The sequence below is a fragment of the Grammomys surdaster genome, unplaced genomic scaffold, assembly GCF_004785775.1.
Source record: "Grammomys surdaster isolate TR1022 unplaced genomic scaffold, NIH_TR_1.0 214, whole genome shotgun sequence".
Taxonomy (NCBI): Eukaryota; Metazoa; Chordata; class Mammalia; order Rodentia; family Muridae; genus Grammomys; species Grammomys surdaster.
In genome coordinates, this window is record NW_021604659.1 from 3,183,569 (window position 1) to 3,201,131 (window position 17,563).

The window sequence follows — 17,563 nt, forward strand, 5'->3', positions numbered from 1 at the left end:
TGTGTGTGTGTGTGTGTGTGTGTGTGTGTGTGTGTGTGTGTGTGTGTTTGTGTGTGTACGCGCGCACATACAAGCATGTGTGCCCAGGTGCAAATGTACACGTGGCAGCCAGATGACAACCTCAGATACGATCCTCAGGAACGCCATCTTTGAGACAGGCTCTCTTACTAGCCTGAAGCTCACCAATTAGGCTAAACTGGCTACTCAGTGAGCCCCAGGGATTCTCCTGCTCAGCCTCCCCAGCACTGGAGTTTCAAGAACACAAAGTACTGCCTTTTAACCTGAGTACAGGAATCAAACTCAGATTCTGTGCTTATGAAATAAATGCTTTACCACTGAGGCATCCTTCCAGCCCCTTACTTTTTTTTAAATTTTTAATTTAATTTAATTTTTAATTTTTAAATTTTACTTTGTACACACTGACTGTAAAACATCTAATAGTGATCTGAAAGTGTGTTCAATATCAGGTAACTATAATCACACAAGCATACATAAAGGGGACAACAAAAATTTAATGGCAATATTCATATTCATGAGGCATTAGTTTTTTGGAAATAAAATGTAAATAAATTTCTTATTCATGGTATTTAAAATTATAACAAGCATGCACAAAGATATCATTAACAAAAACAAATGTCATAATAAACATATACTAAACCAATTCCATTATTTCATTTAAAACATTTACATTCAAAATCCGTGCTTGCTTTGATCCATGTTTGTATGTTCTTGTATTGCATGCTCAACTAACAGTAATGTAATCTGACTTTAGATAATCTCCACGGAACCAGTACACTGTCATAACATACTTACATTTCCAAGGCTGACAAAAACAAAGAACTGCCACTGACACAACCATATTGGAGCAAGATGGCTCAATAGTTAAAGGTACCTGCTGCCAAGTCTGATGACCTGAGTTAATTCCTAGGATCCACATACTAGATGGAGAGAACTGACTCCTACAAGTCGTCCTCTGGCCTTCCTATGCTTGCCAAGGTAAACAACTCACAAAAGCACACAAAATGAATTTTTAATGTAATAAAATTCAAAATAACAATAATCATATCAAGACTGGCTCGGAGGCAGAGGTCAGTGAAAAGCATGTTACCTATATGCAAGGCCCTGAGTTAAATTTCAGCACTATGTAATTATCATCAGGACTATCATAAATGAAGAATTTTCCTGCCCATTCTGAAAATATAGGTAACTGCAATTCCAAACTGAAATTCAAGGAAGATGAGAGAAACACACTAGACTATTTTCGATAGAAATGTATACTCTGGGGAGTTGAAACTCAACAGGAGACTGAGTTTTAGTACCTGAAAGCTATATTCCATTAGAGAAGCTCATCTGAGAGAGCCATTTTTATCTGTGCCAACCAGTAAATCAAAGTAAGGACAATGTATGATTTTACATTCCTAAGAATTAACACTCTTTTTTCTTCCTTATTTGTCACAACATTTTATGAGGTATATAAAATTATTTTCAAGGCAACTAGTTCAGAGACAGTTTTGGTTTTAAAGATTTATGTCTATGAGTACACTGTAGCTGTCTTTGGACACACCAGAAGAAGGCATCGGATCCCATTACAGATGCTTGTGAACCATCATGTGGTTGCTGGGAACTGAACTCAGGACCTCTGAAAGAGCAGTCAGTGCTCTTAACCACTGAGCCATCTATCCAGTCCCTAAGACAGTTCTTTAACAGTTTTCTTTTTTTACTGTGCATGTTTGTGTGTCTATGTGGATATAGGTGCACATAGGTGCAAGTGCCTACAGAGGCCAGAAGAGGAATTACAGATGGTTGTAAGCTGGAAATCAAATCAAGTGCTCTACCACAAAGTATATACCCTAAACCACTGAGCCATCTATCCAGCCTCCAGCTCTTAAGACCTAATGCTCCATTTTGAAAAAGAACTGAATAAATATCATGTTAAATTAACATGTTATAAATAAGTCATTTAACTTAATAATTCTAATTCTCTATGCAATCTAGGATTTCAAATTCTATCCAAGGACTCATATTTCAATTAATTGATACAATAAAATTTGCGTAACAGTTTAAAATATTCTTTTAGCTCCTAGATTTATTTATCCACAAAACTGTATGTGTTGGACTTGAACCAAGTAACTTTTATCTTAAGAGATACAATTATGTCCATTTTTTCTATAGTCTTTATTTGGCCTGGAGAGATAGTTCACTGGTTAAAAGCACTTGGTGCTCTTGCAGAAGATTCAATTTCAGTTCCCAGCTGGTATACCTATATATATTCAGGCAAAACACTTGCACCTAAAATAATTTTTTAAATATATTATCCTGTTTAATTATGTAAGCTTTATTTATGAAGTATTATTAAACATTTAAGAAACAAAGCCAAATGTAAGAAACAAAGCCACATTTAATTCATGCCTCAAAATAACAGGTATTATACTACCAATCCCGATCCTCTATTAAAAGCTTTATAAAATGAGATGACAGTGTAGTTCAGTGGTGAAGTGCTAGCCTAGCATGCCCAAAAACTCCAGGTTTAGTCACCTACATCACCACAAAAAAACAAAAACAAAAACAAAAGCACAAACAAAATAAGCACACAAAGAAAAGATCACATGTGAATAATTCTCATCAAGAACAAACTCTTTAAGAAACAGAGAATCTCAGTTGCCAATAATTTCAAATGAGAAACCATTCAAAGGAAGAATTAATGACAGCAGTATTAAAGTGTTGTTTGTTTTTTTTTAAACTTACTTTTTTGTTTGTTTTGGTTTTTCAAGACAGGGTTTCTCTGTATAGCCCTCCCTGTCCTGGAACTCCCTCTGTAGATCAAGCTGGCCTCAAACTCACAGAGATCTGCCTGCCTCTGACTCCTGAGGGCTGGGAATGAAGGTATGTGACACCACCACCCAGCTCTTTTAACTTTCTTAACATAAAATGAACTAACTATATGTATATAATTATTAATATAAAGCTGTGGAGATTTACAAATGCTCACAGGCCATCTTAGAGGACTACAGAAAATTAAAAAGAGGGCATTCCACACACAAATTTCAGATTCTTTTAAATATCACAAAGTGATTCTAAACTATATAATAAAAACAAAAACCTGAAAGCACTGCTTGACTCTTAAGCCAAAATTCCCACTCATTTTCTCTTTTCCCATCTTCCTATATTACTGTTTTCCTTACAATAATCATGAGGAAAAAACCATGGTGCGACAGCAGTATCCTGCTGACATGGAAAACTCCCTAACTACAAATCTAATCCTAATCCCATTCTAGGCCTCAGATAACTTATCAAATCCTCCCCCATTAAACCTTTTATTTTCCTCTCAAGAAACTCTTATCCTGACTTCTTCAGTTTCCACAAATGACACTGTTCATATCCCTATACCCAGCTGAGAATCTCAGAATCACCTTGAATTCTGACTTCTGTTCAAATTTTCTTCCAATGGTTTCTAACTGATCAGTTATTTGCTTCCACCCCACTGGCATCAATCCTTTCTTAGTTCAGGTCAGAACTACTACTATAATACCCTCCCTAAGTATCTTTGTTTTCTAAATACATCCAGCTGTCTGTCATCACAGCAATCCTCTTGTCTGAAGCTTTCTCTAACAATATAAACTCTCAGCTCCCTCCTGTTAATACGTAAGCCTACTCATTCACTTCTAAACACACTACACATACCCTCAACTTATAGACCTGTCATCACCCACAAAGATGCAGATATGAAGTCATTGTTTTAGATATGTTCAACCTTGAAACTCAGTTACCTCTCATCACTGTCATAGGATGTTCTCTGATCTTTCCAAACACCTTTCAAGCAACCAAACTTTTTACTGACATGGACTTACTGTATTTCCTCTTAGGATTAATTTCTGGAACATCAACTCAAAAGTTTTTCTTCCATCATTCACTCCCACTAATTTTCAAACAGGTTTTTTAAATCCCATCTCAGGGATTTTAGAGACAAGACCTACAGACTAGCATACTGTATTTTATAAGACCAAGAAAATACAGATCACATCGCATTCTGTGACCTGGAAAAAACAACAACAGTGAAGCTTCTGAGTAATCTCAGAAGAAATTATAGAGAGTGAGATCAATTCCATGGGTATAACTGCAGAAGTACCAAGACCTTTATGAATGTGGTTATGAGACAGTATTATTAAATTCGTTGTTGGTGTTTTTTCTTTCCTTAAAGCAAGATAGACAGCGCATGTCTGTAATCATAGTTGGAATCAAAAGACAGAATGACAACAAGCAAAAGGCCAACCTGAGCTACAGTCAAATCGTGTCTCAAAAAACCAATGGCTGGGGACAAAGCTGAACAATATAGCACATGCCTATCATGTTCCAAGGTCCGTATTTCATTTCTAGCACCCAGCATTATTTTAAAAAAATAAAGAGCTAAGCCATACAGCAGAGCTAGAGAAACCAGAAGATACTCTATGGTATACAACGAAAGACAACACTTTATCCAGAGAACTTAAAATGAATAATGCCCCCACCAAAACAAAACCAAAACAAAACACCTAAGAACTGGAAGCCTCCAAGAATAACTGAGGTTGAATTTCCAGCCAAGAGATTTCAGAGTTCAAATCAAGTTGAGTTAAACAAAGCAAATGAAGTACCTCCTTTCTACCTGAGGTTTTAGACTAGGGTTCATGTTTGATACATTTGAGATATATTCCTAACTAGCTAGCCAGATTATAAACTGCCAATAGCTACCTATACTCAATTTCCCCCTAAATCTTACCATGGCAGTTCTGTAAGTATCAGCAAACATCTAAAGTGTTTCACTGAAAATCATGATCTTTACTGTGTCATCCTCCCATTTCACTCCCTATGTATTACAAACAATGGGCTAGAGAGATGGCTCAGCAATCAAGAGCACAGTTACTCTTCCAGAGGACCCAGGGTCCATTTCCAACACTCACATGGTCAACCATCTGTAACACCAGTTCCAGGGAATTCAACATTCTCTTCTGGTCTCCACAGGTACCACTCACACAGTGGTGAACAGACAAATGTACATGCAGGCAAAACTTCCATACACATAAAATAATAAATTTTAACTTAAAAAACAAACAAACAAATATTGACCAGGTGTGTAGACACATGCCTGAAATCCTAGTACTGGGAAAGTACAGGCAGAAGGATGTCAATGTCCACATTAGCCTGGGCTGCATAGACTGTCCCAAAAATAAATGAACATGTATTGCATAAACACAATGTAATTTAGAATATAAATAATATAACCTGCATAATAAATTATAAAACATTTCTTTCCTGCTATTTTGATATTTGGAATATAAATAATTTATGGGGAAAAAAAACCAACAACCATAAAAATCTGCCCAACAGCATAGTCTAGAGCCTTCTGGTCCTCTGATCCACAACTAAACATACTGTTCTTACTAGACTTCAAAACCTGCCTTTGGCTTCCTCTATTTCTCATTAGCTATCCTCCCTTAATCTTTGTTGGCTTTCATTTCTGATTTCAGGTACCAAGAGTTTTTTGGTCAATACTTCTCAAACCACCAGCTCACTCTCTTAGAAATTTCAATAGAGCTGTGAGTTTTAATTTTTATTGCATTCATTCATTCATTCATTTGCATATGTGTACACAGCATTCAACAACACACCTGAAGGTCAGAGGAGAGTTTTCAAGAGTCAATTCTCTCTTTCCACTATGTGTGTTACAAGAATCAAATTCAGGTCATCAGCTTTGGCAGTAAATACTTGTACCTGACAGGTCAGCTCAATGACCCCAGTCTGTGGGTTTTAAATACTACCTATATGCTGATGATTCCCAAAGTTCAGATTAACGAATCCAGCTGCCTACAGAACATCTATTCAACTATTTAGTATACATCTCAACATAATATATCCAAAACTGAATTCTTAATCAGAAATTCATGTTTCACCAGGCAGTGGTGGTGCTCGCCTTTAATCCCAGCACTTGGGAGGCAGAGGCAGCCGGATTTCTGAGTTCGAGGCCAGCCTGGTCTACAGAGTGAGTTCCAGGACAGCCAGGACTACACAGAGAAACCCTGTCTCGAAAAACAAAAAAACAAAAAGAGAAAAAAAGAAAAAAAAAAGAAAAAAAGAAAAAAAAAGAAATTCATGTTTCTTTTTTCTTTTTTGGAATTAGAAAATAAAACACTTTTATTGAGTATCTGAAATTTTGTTGTTTAGCTTATATTCACTAATTTTTGTTTTCTAATAAAATGTGAAGATGGTATCACCAAGTCTTGCTCACTGCACACGATTTGCCAGAAGCTCTGAGTGCTTCTAAGCATCATTTTAACTATCACTTGTTTAAAGGCATTAGACTACTAAGAATAATAAACTATTCAAGTATATAAGTATTTGTTTCATTCCTTGTTACCTAAAAGTATTCTACACCAGACTTCTGTATTCAAAATCTGAGCAATCTGAACTACTATGACAACCCATGAGCTGATTATTTGAATAGTGGTACATAAAGGGCATAAGTACAAATTTTTTACAATCATTAATTTTTGGTAGTAGTACTAAGGAATAAAACCCACAGTTTTGCATGTTCTGGCAAGTACTCTGAGCTGCAGTCCCAGTCAATTAAATATCTTCAGAAAATACTGCATAGTTTCTCTACAGAAGTCATTGTTACCTACTGCAGTCACCTGTTATCAAACACTGAACTGAACAAACCTGCTAAAATCCTCCCAAGAGTGTGTGAAAAGTAGGACAAAATAAATTCAAGATAAGTAACGGCTATCAGAATGACACCAGCCATATTGGCACTATGCCATTATTTAACTGAGGCACTTACCCATACTACAGCTAGAATTCCTATCTTCATTCCAAATAAACCTGTCTTTTCTTTCAAATATTTTACTTATGCATGTGTACATGTTGAGTGCTGGTGCCCTTGGGGCCAGAAGTACTGGGCCTCCTGAAACTAAAATTATATCACATGCAGAGTAAGCTGATGTGGGTACTGGGAACACAACTCCTGTCCTCTGCAAAAGCAGTAGACTGTCTTAACCACTCAGTGTTCTCTCCAGCCCCACTAAAATTTGTTATTTTAATCTGTTAAGAATGCATTATCTATGGAAGATAACGTAATAAAAGAATTCTCACAGGTTTCTCCCTCTTCATTAAACAGAACTAGCAATCCACTGATGAGAATGAAAAGTACCTAGAAGATAGCTATTTACAATTGTATCTATTTTAACATATAACAATAGTGACATTTCTTTTCATCTATCTTCTAGTCATTTCAGGAATTCTATTTACCTACCAACTTTGTCACTTTAAATACAAAATTAACTTTCTCTAAGCATTTTAGTTGCTAGACAGTATGAGAAAGGAGGCAAGAAATACTATATATATATATCCTTCAACTATATAGTAAACTCAGTTTTACCATAAGTAGAGTCATGCACCTCAAATTTTGATCTCAAACAAAACTAATCATTTTACAACTCAGAAAGAGTGGACAGATATAACTAGTTGAAAAATTACAGTCTTTTTAGATGTGCATAGAAAGGGAACAATTAATCTTGAGAGTACATTCTCAATCCAGCATTTAAATATAAAAGAGGGCTGGCGAGTTCAATATAGCATGCCTGAAATCCTGGCTTCTGTCCTGAGAATCATAAAAGAATAAGGCAACTTTCATAAGAAGTATGACAGGCTTAACATGTTCAAAACTTTTTTCATTAATTTATTCTCTTGAAGAAACTGCAAACAGATTCCCAAATTACAAAGCACCCTTAAGAAGGCCATTGGAAAGTATATCTAGCTCACTAATAGCAGCTTTTTATCAGATGCTAAGGGGCTTCCTGTTTGACAGGGGAAGGAGGTAGTGTCCGAAGCTTTTACATAAAGTATAATATGAAACAAGGCTATAAAAGGTGGCAGAAGCAAACAGCTAAAATACTCCAAGGCAATGCCAACTCAGATTTACCATTTGTTTCAAAATACCAATCCCTCAAATCAATTCAACTTCTGTTACTCATTGGAAACATAAAAGTTATTTGAACTAAAATTGTATTAAAACACGTAACTTAGACCAGGCATGGTGACACATATGTTTAAACATAGCACTCAGGAAGAAACCTGTGTAAGACCTTTGTGAGATCAAGGCCAGCCTGGTGTACAAAGCAAGCTCCATGCCAAGCAGGGTTACATAGTGAGATTACCCCCCCCAACAAGTTATTTATAATTTCTTACTTAATAATGTAAGCTAGACTAGATAATTTTCCTTATGATTCCTATAGTGCGATAATAAAAACAGAATGAAGTTTTTCTTTCACTGCAGAGACAACAAAGGACATCATGAAGAAGAGTTCAAAAGAGCAACAGACTGAAAGCACTGTTTGTTCCAAGCATTATAAGTGGGTCAACAGCTAGGCCAACTTTGTCTATGTCACAATTCTGCCAAAGACAGCCCTGTTCAACAAGTAAACAGTAACAGCTAATATTGCTAAGTATTGTACAAAGCATTTTACATATATTAACCAATTTACTCCTCAGAACTATTATTATATCCAACTTTAAAGACTGGAGACAAAGCACAGCGACTACTCTTTAAAAAAAAAAAAAAAATCACTAAGTGGTACAGCCAGAATCTGAATCCAGGCCTTCTGTATCCAAGCACACACATTCAATGGCCTATTCCCACTATCCAAAACTTGAACTATTAATTTGACTGTCTTTCTTGCTGAGCAATCCCTCTGAGACTACCAATAGACTAAACACTGTGAAAAACGAAACGAACTTGGTGACAGACACTTTGTTCACATTTTCTTTTTCAGATTGAGAACTATGAAAATGTCTAAAAAGTTGAACTAAGCAAAACCTGGATTTAAAAAAAAAATTACACTAAATTCACCACCTATAATGGGGGGGGGGGAAGGGGCCTACAGACAGCCTGACTTTAGACTAATATATACCAGTCCAGATTTTAGAGAAAGAAAAAAAAAGATTCAGCACTCAGGAGACAGAGGCAGGCAGACCTCTGTGAGTTTCAAGAGGAACCTGGTCTACATGGTGAATTCCAGGATACCCAAAGCTACATAGTGAAACCCTGTCAATTGCAAAAAACAAACAAACAAACAAAAAAAAAACCATGCTATGTTAATAACAATTTTAAAAGCCTTTCATTTTTATTCAGCCAAGTGAAAAAGAGTGAGTTTATCTAAATGGTACGTATAGAAATTTCAGAGCCTACAGATGTCCATGCTTTAAAGGTAAACATGCAATGATCGCCCATATGACTAGTAAGCAGACCCTATGTATGTATCTGTTAGAGACAAAACCGTCTCACTTGTAAAAATAAAAGGCAGCTAAATATGTGCTCTCCAGGATAGTACTATATTAGTTAGCAAAGCCTCTGTTCTTCTGTGTAAAACTCACTTTTGAAAACAAATGAATTTTGCAAATATCTTATTTCCAATGACGATGAAAAATAAAATTTTCATTTCCACTGTAATATATTGACTTAAGCTCAAATTTTAAAACATAATATTTAATCTGTTACAACAGACCTTATCTCTGTCTCTAATGCTGCCATACGCCCATAAAGTATACTACCATGAATTAAAAGTACTAAGCAATATAAATGGTAATAGAAATAGAATGTTATCAAGGCTCTGACCTGACTGCCAATTATAAGATATAGACACAGAGGCACAAGTCTGCTGTCACTGGGATAGTTCCAGTGACAGAGGAAAATCAGCACTAAGATATTCACAGTATATGTCTTTAAATAATCCCCAAGGAATAGGTAGAAAACCAAGAAATGAAGCAGTGTTGGCCATGTGTTGATGAGGAGGTTATGGGCACATGAGAACTCATTGTCCTGGTGTCTGTGTATGTTTGAAAATGTTCACAATAAGGAGCTTTTAAGGGCTATAGGTGTACCTCAGTGACAGACCACTGAATGTACAAGTCCCTGAATATTCATCATAAGGAGTTGGGGTGGTTAATTAGATCTTAAGCTATTCTAGACTGAGAATTAAGGATTAGATTGCTTTAAAAAAAAAAAAAAGAATGAAATATTTTGGAGACTAACAACACAATCGTACTGAAAAATCATGGTCCAGGGACTTATATTGGTCTATAAACTATTTACTGGATTGTAAGAAAATTCAAAGTAAATTTTTAAAAAAAAACTTTTCCTGCAACTTTACAGAATAACTTTTAAGCGATGAATATAAGTGACATAAAACATTCAATTTGGGTTTAGAAATCAAAAACATATCACTTTATTTATTATTATTTAATTAACTAATTATTTAATTATTTGTAAAAACTTAATCTGAAAGTGATAACATATGTCTACTAAAGCCAGCACTCAGAAAGCTAACGTAGGAGGATCACTATATACAAGTTCTAGGTCAGCCTCACAGTGTGTACCAAGCTAGTCTGGAATACACAATGAGATCTTGTCTCATAAAGAAAAACAATCTATTCTACAATGTATAGGTATGGTTTAAAAAGTGAGAAATAGGGCTGGAGAGATATCTCAGTGGTTAAGAGCATTGACTGCTCTTCCAGAGGTCCTGAGTTCAATTCCCAGCAATCACATGGTGGCTCACAACCATCTGTAACAGGGATCTAATATCCTCTTCTGGTGTGTCTGAAGACAGCTATAGTGTAGTCATATAAATAAATAAATCTTTAAAAAATAAAATATAAAAATAAGTAAAAAGTGAGAAATACAACAAAATACAAATCAAACTTCCCCTAAACTTCCACAGATGAGTATACCTCACAAAAATCTCAGAAAAAAATGAAGTAGTCAAATGCTGCCTTCTCAACAACTCAATATTACTGAACTAGGATGCAGTTTAATTGGTAGAGGGCTCACCTAGCATGAACAAGGCCATGGGTTACATCTTGGGCATGATGGCACACGCCTATAATTCAAGCACAGGGAAAGTAAAGACAAGAGATCAGAAATCCATATGTTTTAGAGCAGCCTGGGATACATGAGAACCTGTCTCAAAGAAGAAAGGAGGAAGAAAAGAAAAAAAGAGAAAGGTTTATATAGACATACAAATCTACAAAATACATCGAGCTAGACATAACATACAAAACTTTAATCCCACAAGTCAGGAGGTAGAGGCAGACAGATCTCTGTGAGATCAAGGCCAGTCTGGACCTTCAAGAGCCTGTCAAAAAAAGGAAAAAAAGAAATAAAAAGGGAAAAGCTGGGCCTAGTGGTACAAACCTTAACCCTAGAACTAAGGGGGCAGAGGCAGGCAGATCTTTGGAGTTCAAGCCAGTCTGGTCTACAGAATGAATTCCAGGAGAGCCAGGGCTACACCAAGAAACCCTGCCTTGAAAAACTGATTAGATAAGATGGATGGATGGACAGATGGATGGATGGATGGACGGACGGACGGACGGACGGACGGACGGACGGAAATAGTTATCTATCCAAGCTGGTTCAATATCCAAAAATTAATGGAACCTATCAAGTCAATGAGCTAAAGAAAAAGTGCATATTCCTATCAAAATAAACAGAATAGCTATATAGAATTCAGTGATAATAGTCATTTTAGTACATACTAGTAACCCCAGCATTAAGAGGCTAAAGCAAAAGGACCATGTTTAAAGCCACCCTAAACTATACAGAAAGACCTTTCTTGGAAGGAAAACAAAGAGCCTGTATAGAGAACTTAACTTGCTAAAGAACATCTTGAAAAAAACCTATACTAGCATCATACTTAATAGTGAAAATACTATGATCAGTATTAAGCAAGACAATTATCTCCCATAATACTTAGCTCAGTAAATTATGGTTTGTTTCTAATATTCAACCATGAAAAATTCATTTTTCTTCAAACAGTGTCTGTATATGGCACTACTTATTAATAAGTCAATAACAACTCAATATTTCATTGTTACCAAAGGAGAACATCCCCAGAAAGATGAAAAGTAGTTGTAGAATTGCAATAGCTTCCCTATTAAAAAATAAACCTTACACTAAGTATAGTGACACACAGCTATAATCCCAGCATCAAGAGGCTAAGGCAAGAGTAATTACAAATTCAAAGTAAGTCTGGGCCACAGGAAAAAATCCTCAAAAAGAAATTGGGGAGTGCATGTGGGGGGCGGGGGGCGCTATGATTTCGCTCAGAGTTAGAATGCTTATCCTAACAACTACAAGGCCCTAAATTTGATACCTTGCACCATAAAAATAAATCTGACAGAGAGACAGATAAATAGATAAGCTTTAGCTTCACTAAATACAAAGAGAGATAAAAGAATGTTGATTATATGTCCTAAACAAGAAACCAAAGAACTGAAGTGGTTTATTTAAAACAAAAAAATAAAAACAAAAAACCCCACAGCAATTATGTACTGTCTTCTGGATTCCAATTACAAATGTGTTGTTGAAGCACAATATGCAGCACTAAATAAGGACTCTTTCCTTCATCTATCTACACAACAGGGATTTTGCCACACATCGAAAAATGCTGTCCTAAATCAACTTATAACTGAGAATAATTAGACTTAAAGTTCAGTAAATTTTAACATACAGTGTGTGGGAAAACCCACTACTTGAATGAACATCCATATTCAAAAAAATTAGGCTAGAAACCTTAATTCATCTAATATTTTGTAGTTTAGCTCTTAAATTTATGTTTATAGTCAGTTTGAGTTAAAATTTATAAATGATATGAAGTATGGGATCCAACTTAATTATTAGTAGGATAAACTGATCTAGGTTTCTTCTCATTACTGGTATTGGTCTATGAAAGTCCTTTTTACAAATTCAAGTAGTCTAGTAAAAACGTCCAACATTTCAGGAAGTTTATTGAAGGTTAGTGTTAGCTTCATTTATACTGGAAAGATTTATGAATCTTAAAAAAAAAATTTATATAAACAACTTTATGGGGCTAGATGGCTCAAGGGTTAAGAGTACTGGCTGCTCTTCGAGAAGACCTGGGTCCAATTCCCAGCACTCACATGGCAGCTCACAACTGTCTGTAATTCAGATCTCAGAGGATCCAACATGCACATGGCATACAGACACACATACAGGCAGGATACCCATTCCCATAAAATAAAGGTTAAAAAGTATTTTTAAAAACTATGTTATAAAAATTAGACAATTTTGGGCTGGAAGGCTGGCTCAGCAGTTAAAAACAGTGGCTGTTCTTCCAGAGGATCAGAATCCACACAGTGTCTGACAAGTGTCTGTCTGTACCTCCAATCTCAGAGTATACGACACTCTCTTTTGGCTTCCAAGGGTACTGCATGCATGTAGTAAACAGTCAAACAAGCAGGCAAAACAACCATATACACTAAATATTTTTTTAATTAGACATCTGAAGGGAAAAATATTTTGACAAACTATAAAAGGGTGAGTTTTCACAGAAGGCAGAGACACATATCAGGAGAATTTACTGCCAAGAAATTTACTCAACACAACAGAAACACATACACCAATTTTCCAAATTCCTAAGTATCCACTTACCTACTACATAACTACATGTACTATCTTTGGTATATAAGAATACTGTAGGCCAGTTCTGTGTTTTCTTCTAGCCACACTGACAGGTAACAACGAAATCATACTCCCCTGCCTCATCTGTCTTTTGATCAATTGTACAATCCATCAGCATCTGAGGTTAGAAATGCAAATTGGCTACAGATTATTCCTCCTTCACATGATGATAAATGTCATCTGCATACAAATACAAAATAGCTACCTTTCATGTCACTAGTACCAAATCCAAAGCCAAGTAACTACCTTAGACTCAGTGAATAAAACCAGAAATTTTCATTTGAACAATATAGCATAGCTAATGGGAAAATGCCAATACCTTGTATTAGTAAAAAACAGTGCTAACAAATTTAAACATACTGACCAAGTATTTTTTATGACATGACCATAGTTTCATACATTTTCTCTCATAAGTCATCAAAAATCCCAGAAACTCCAATAGTAGAAAGCATACAAATTGTATATCCTGAAATACCTCTGTAACTAGAAATACTTTGTCAGACTATATTTTCAGAGCCAGCTATACTGTCTCCATAGATACACACTCATTTCTCAGAGCCTTAAAAAATAAGAACATCAATTCTCAGAGTCTTAAAAATATAGTTGGGAAACAGAAGTCATAAAAAGAAATCTACACTACCATAGACTAACAACAACAACAAAAGTGGAAAGTTTCACACCAAAGAGCAAACATCCCTTCAGGTTAAGTTCTCAAAGGGGTTCTTAGGAGATAGCACTTAATTTGATGTACAGTAAAAAAGGGTAAAATAAATAAAGGCCAAGAGGAGGGACTTCACAGAAACAATTTAAGTTTAGCTGGACTGAGCTTCACATAGGGAAGAAGAATTAAGATTAAAGGATATATCAGAGTGTATTTAAATACAGAAAATATATCCAAGGTATAAGGGGACACGAATATTCCAAATAAACCACCACAAACTGGAAGAAAAAGTGTTCAAACAAGAAGGTATTTCTAGGGAAGAGAAGAAAACCATAAACAATGTTCAAATAAAACCAAACCAAGTTATACAAAAAGTTAGCACCCTACTTTTGCAATTACATTTAAGTTTTAACTGATTTTATAAAAGCAATATAAATATAAAGTACATGTAATGGCTCTCACTGTATCAATTACACATAAACCAATTTACCTCATTGTACAACTGAATTAATGTTAATGCTTAGACTTTATTTATGGTTTTGGGGGAAAAGGTTTTCTCAGTGTGTAACCCTGACTGTCATGGAACTCGATCTGTAGACCAGTACGGCCTAGAACTCAAGAGACTCACCTGCCTCTGCCATCTGAGTGCTGGGGTTAAAGGCATTCATTACTTTGCCCAGCTTAATCCTCAGACTTTAAAAGCGATAAACCACAACCCCTATCAGTACAAAGATATGGATAGAGGCCATTAGTTTAAAATATATTACCATGAATTATAAGTTCAGCATACAACGTCAAACACATTTCAAGAGTAAATAAATGGGTGCCTCAATGCTCAACAGCATTAACAAAGGTTGTTAAAACAGCAACCAGTAAAAAATCTCCCCCATGGCGTTCAAATGACATCCTCCCCACAAAAAGTAAAATGTCTCATTACTGTCCAAAGATAACCCTTCACAGACCAAAAAAAAAAAAAAAAAAAAAAAGTTACAAAAATTTAATAAGACTTTTAAGAGCCCCAAAATCAAGAGAGTGGACTTCTAAATATATTTTCGAATTACTTCATTTAATTAAAATAATATTTAACAGGATCCAGCTTTACTTTTCCCAAGTATAATTCAGCCAACTTTCTAATAGCCTCTGTCACAACGATCCTCCGGTCTCCCCTGTCTTCTCTATGTAAACAAAGTCACCCATGTTTGATCAACAGAGGTACCATGCATGTACCAAAAGTTGATAGGGAGTCAACTAAAAGAGAGACCACAGGGTTCAGGAGCCACTCATTATATAACACTTCCAAATATTTGTACATCACGTTTATTACAATCATCACAAGTCAACTATACAGAGACCAAACATTGCGAGCGGGGGGGGGGTGCTTATAACAGTGACTTAGGGGGTAACCGAAAGGGAAAATCGAGGGGCTGAGATACAAAATTCTAAGCAAGGTGATTTCAAAACACTAGTGTCTCCAAGATAATGGGCGGGTTCAAACTTCCTGCTTAACCTAAACTGCCTCTCCCGGCGCTAACAGCAAGTATTACAGCTCTTTTGTCTGTGCAATGACCGGCCAAATATGAGCAGAAAAACAAAATAACAACAACCACAACAACAAAAATCACAAGGTAGTTGCACAGAGCGATCGTTACCGGGAGCGAAGTTCCAGCTGCCCATGGCCACCAGACATCAACTCTCACCCTGATTTGCTTTAGGCAACAACGGGAGGCCACTGTATGAGGCGGAGAGAAAGTGGACAAGGGACCAAAACACAAGTTTGGAGACCAGCACCAACTTAGAGCGATGAATCCGGGTGTTTATGGCCTACTGATAAGTGGGAATAAGACCCACACACCCGGACTCGGGAGGCATCCCAGTTGACGGAATGAGGCGGGCAGAAAGGGCAGCGCCAGCCAGGCAGCCGACCGCGGCCAACTCAGATCGGTAAACAAGCCGGGCGGGCCACTCTCCCTCATCCCCTGGGTTGTCCCCGCGCCGGGAAGCCCAAGATGGACGCGCGGCAGCGGACAACCCCGGGCCTGCGATGAGCTATCCCGCAACGCTGCCGCCCGGAGGCTCGGCAGCCTGCGCCCCGCGACGCCCAGTCAGGCCGCGGTCAATCCGCGAGGGGCCTGTGGCGCGGCGCCCCCAACCCAGGCCCGGTTACCTGGCGGCCGCGGCTCTTCCTCCTCCTCGTCTGACGCGCGGCGCCCGGCGGCCGCGGCGGCGGCGGCGACTCCCGCACGGCCCGCGGCGACGAGCCGAGCCCGGCCCCTCTCCGCCTCCCTCGGCGCCGCCGCCCACCCCGCTGCTGCCGCCTCCGCCCTCCCGCCTCAGTCAGGACATGTTCTCCGCGGGCCCGCGCGCGGCTCCCAGCGGCCCGAGGGGCGGAGAGGCGGCGCGGAGGCGGGGGCCGAGGCTCGGGGACAGGGGCGGAGCGGACTGGGGATGGCCTCGGGCGCTGAGGACTCGGAATGGCGGCGGTCAGGACCCTAGAGCTAAATAAACCCCGAGGCGGCCGCACAACGTCAGGCACTGGACCTTACTGCTCACCATCCCGTGATTGGTCCCGAGACCTCAAGAGGCGCAGCCAATAAGCGACCGCCTCTTTCCCGGCGCAGGAGGCGAGCCGCTGTCATGACGTCAGCAACGTGCGTCCTGATTGTGAGGCTACGGCGCGCGGTCCCGCGACCCGTCCTCCGAGGTGGCGAGTATCCTCAAGTGTAACTGCGGGATGAGCTTGGAAGGTAGCAGCCGGGTTCCCCGGGCCGCCGTCCGCTCTTTGCAGCAGAGTCGCCAGAGCTTTGCATCAAGCGCGAGTCTTGCGTCTCAGAAGTGAGCTGTTTGCTAACTGGGAGGCTGTTTGGCGGTTCCTTAGGCGGTTTAAAACTTATTTTAAATTTCAGTAATTTGACATAGACTTTCATTCTGTGGCTCAGGCTGGCCTGGAACTCTTAAACGATCTTCCTGCCTCAGCCTCCCCAAGAGTACAAGCCCTGCTTAGTTTGCATTTTATTATGTTTTCGGACAAGGTTCTCTTGTAGCCCAGTTTGTTTCCAACTCCTCTATATAGCTGAGACTGGCCCTGAACTCTTAAATCTTAAACCTCCTGCCTCAGCCTCCGGAGTGTTGGTCTTATAAGTATGCCACCACTAGCTTGGTTTCATCTAGCACTTTTTTTATACTTCAAACTTTTTTTTTTCCCGAGACAGAGTTTCTCTGTGTAGTTCTGGCTGTCCTGGAACTCTGTAGACCAGGCTGGCCTCGAACTCAGAAATCCTCGTGCCTCTGCCTCCCAAGTGTTGGGATTAAAGGCATGCGCCACCACTGCCCGGCTCAAACTTTTTCAAAATGTAAATTACTTTAAAAGTAATTTGTTAAAAAGCCATAGAGATGGT

At 38.2% G+C, this 17,563-nt stretch overlaps 1 protein-coding gene across 1 annotated transcript in view; it reads right to left on the reverse strand.

The window, feature by feature from the left end:
- Zranb1 (zinc finger RANBP2-type containing 1) overlaps nucleotides 1-16,736 on the reverse strand; it is a 57,304-nt gene extending 40,568 nt beyond the window's left edge. Inside the window, exon 1 of the mRNA XM_028772519.1 lies at nucleotides 16,333-16,736. The gene's annotated coding sequence lies outside the window, so the exon portion shown is untranslated. The remainder of the gene's footprint in view (nucleotides 1-16,332) is intronic.
- Nucleotides 16,737-17,563: the final 827 nt, after the last annotated feature.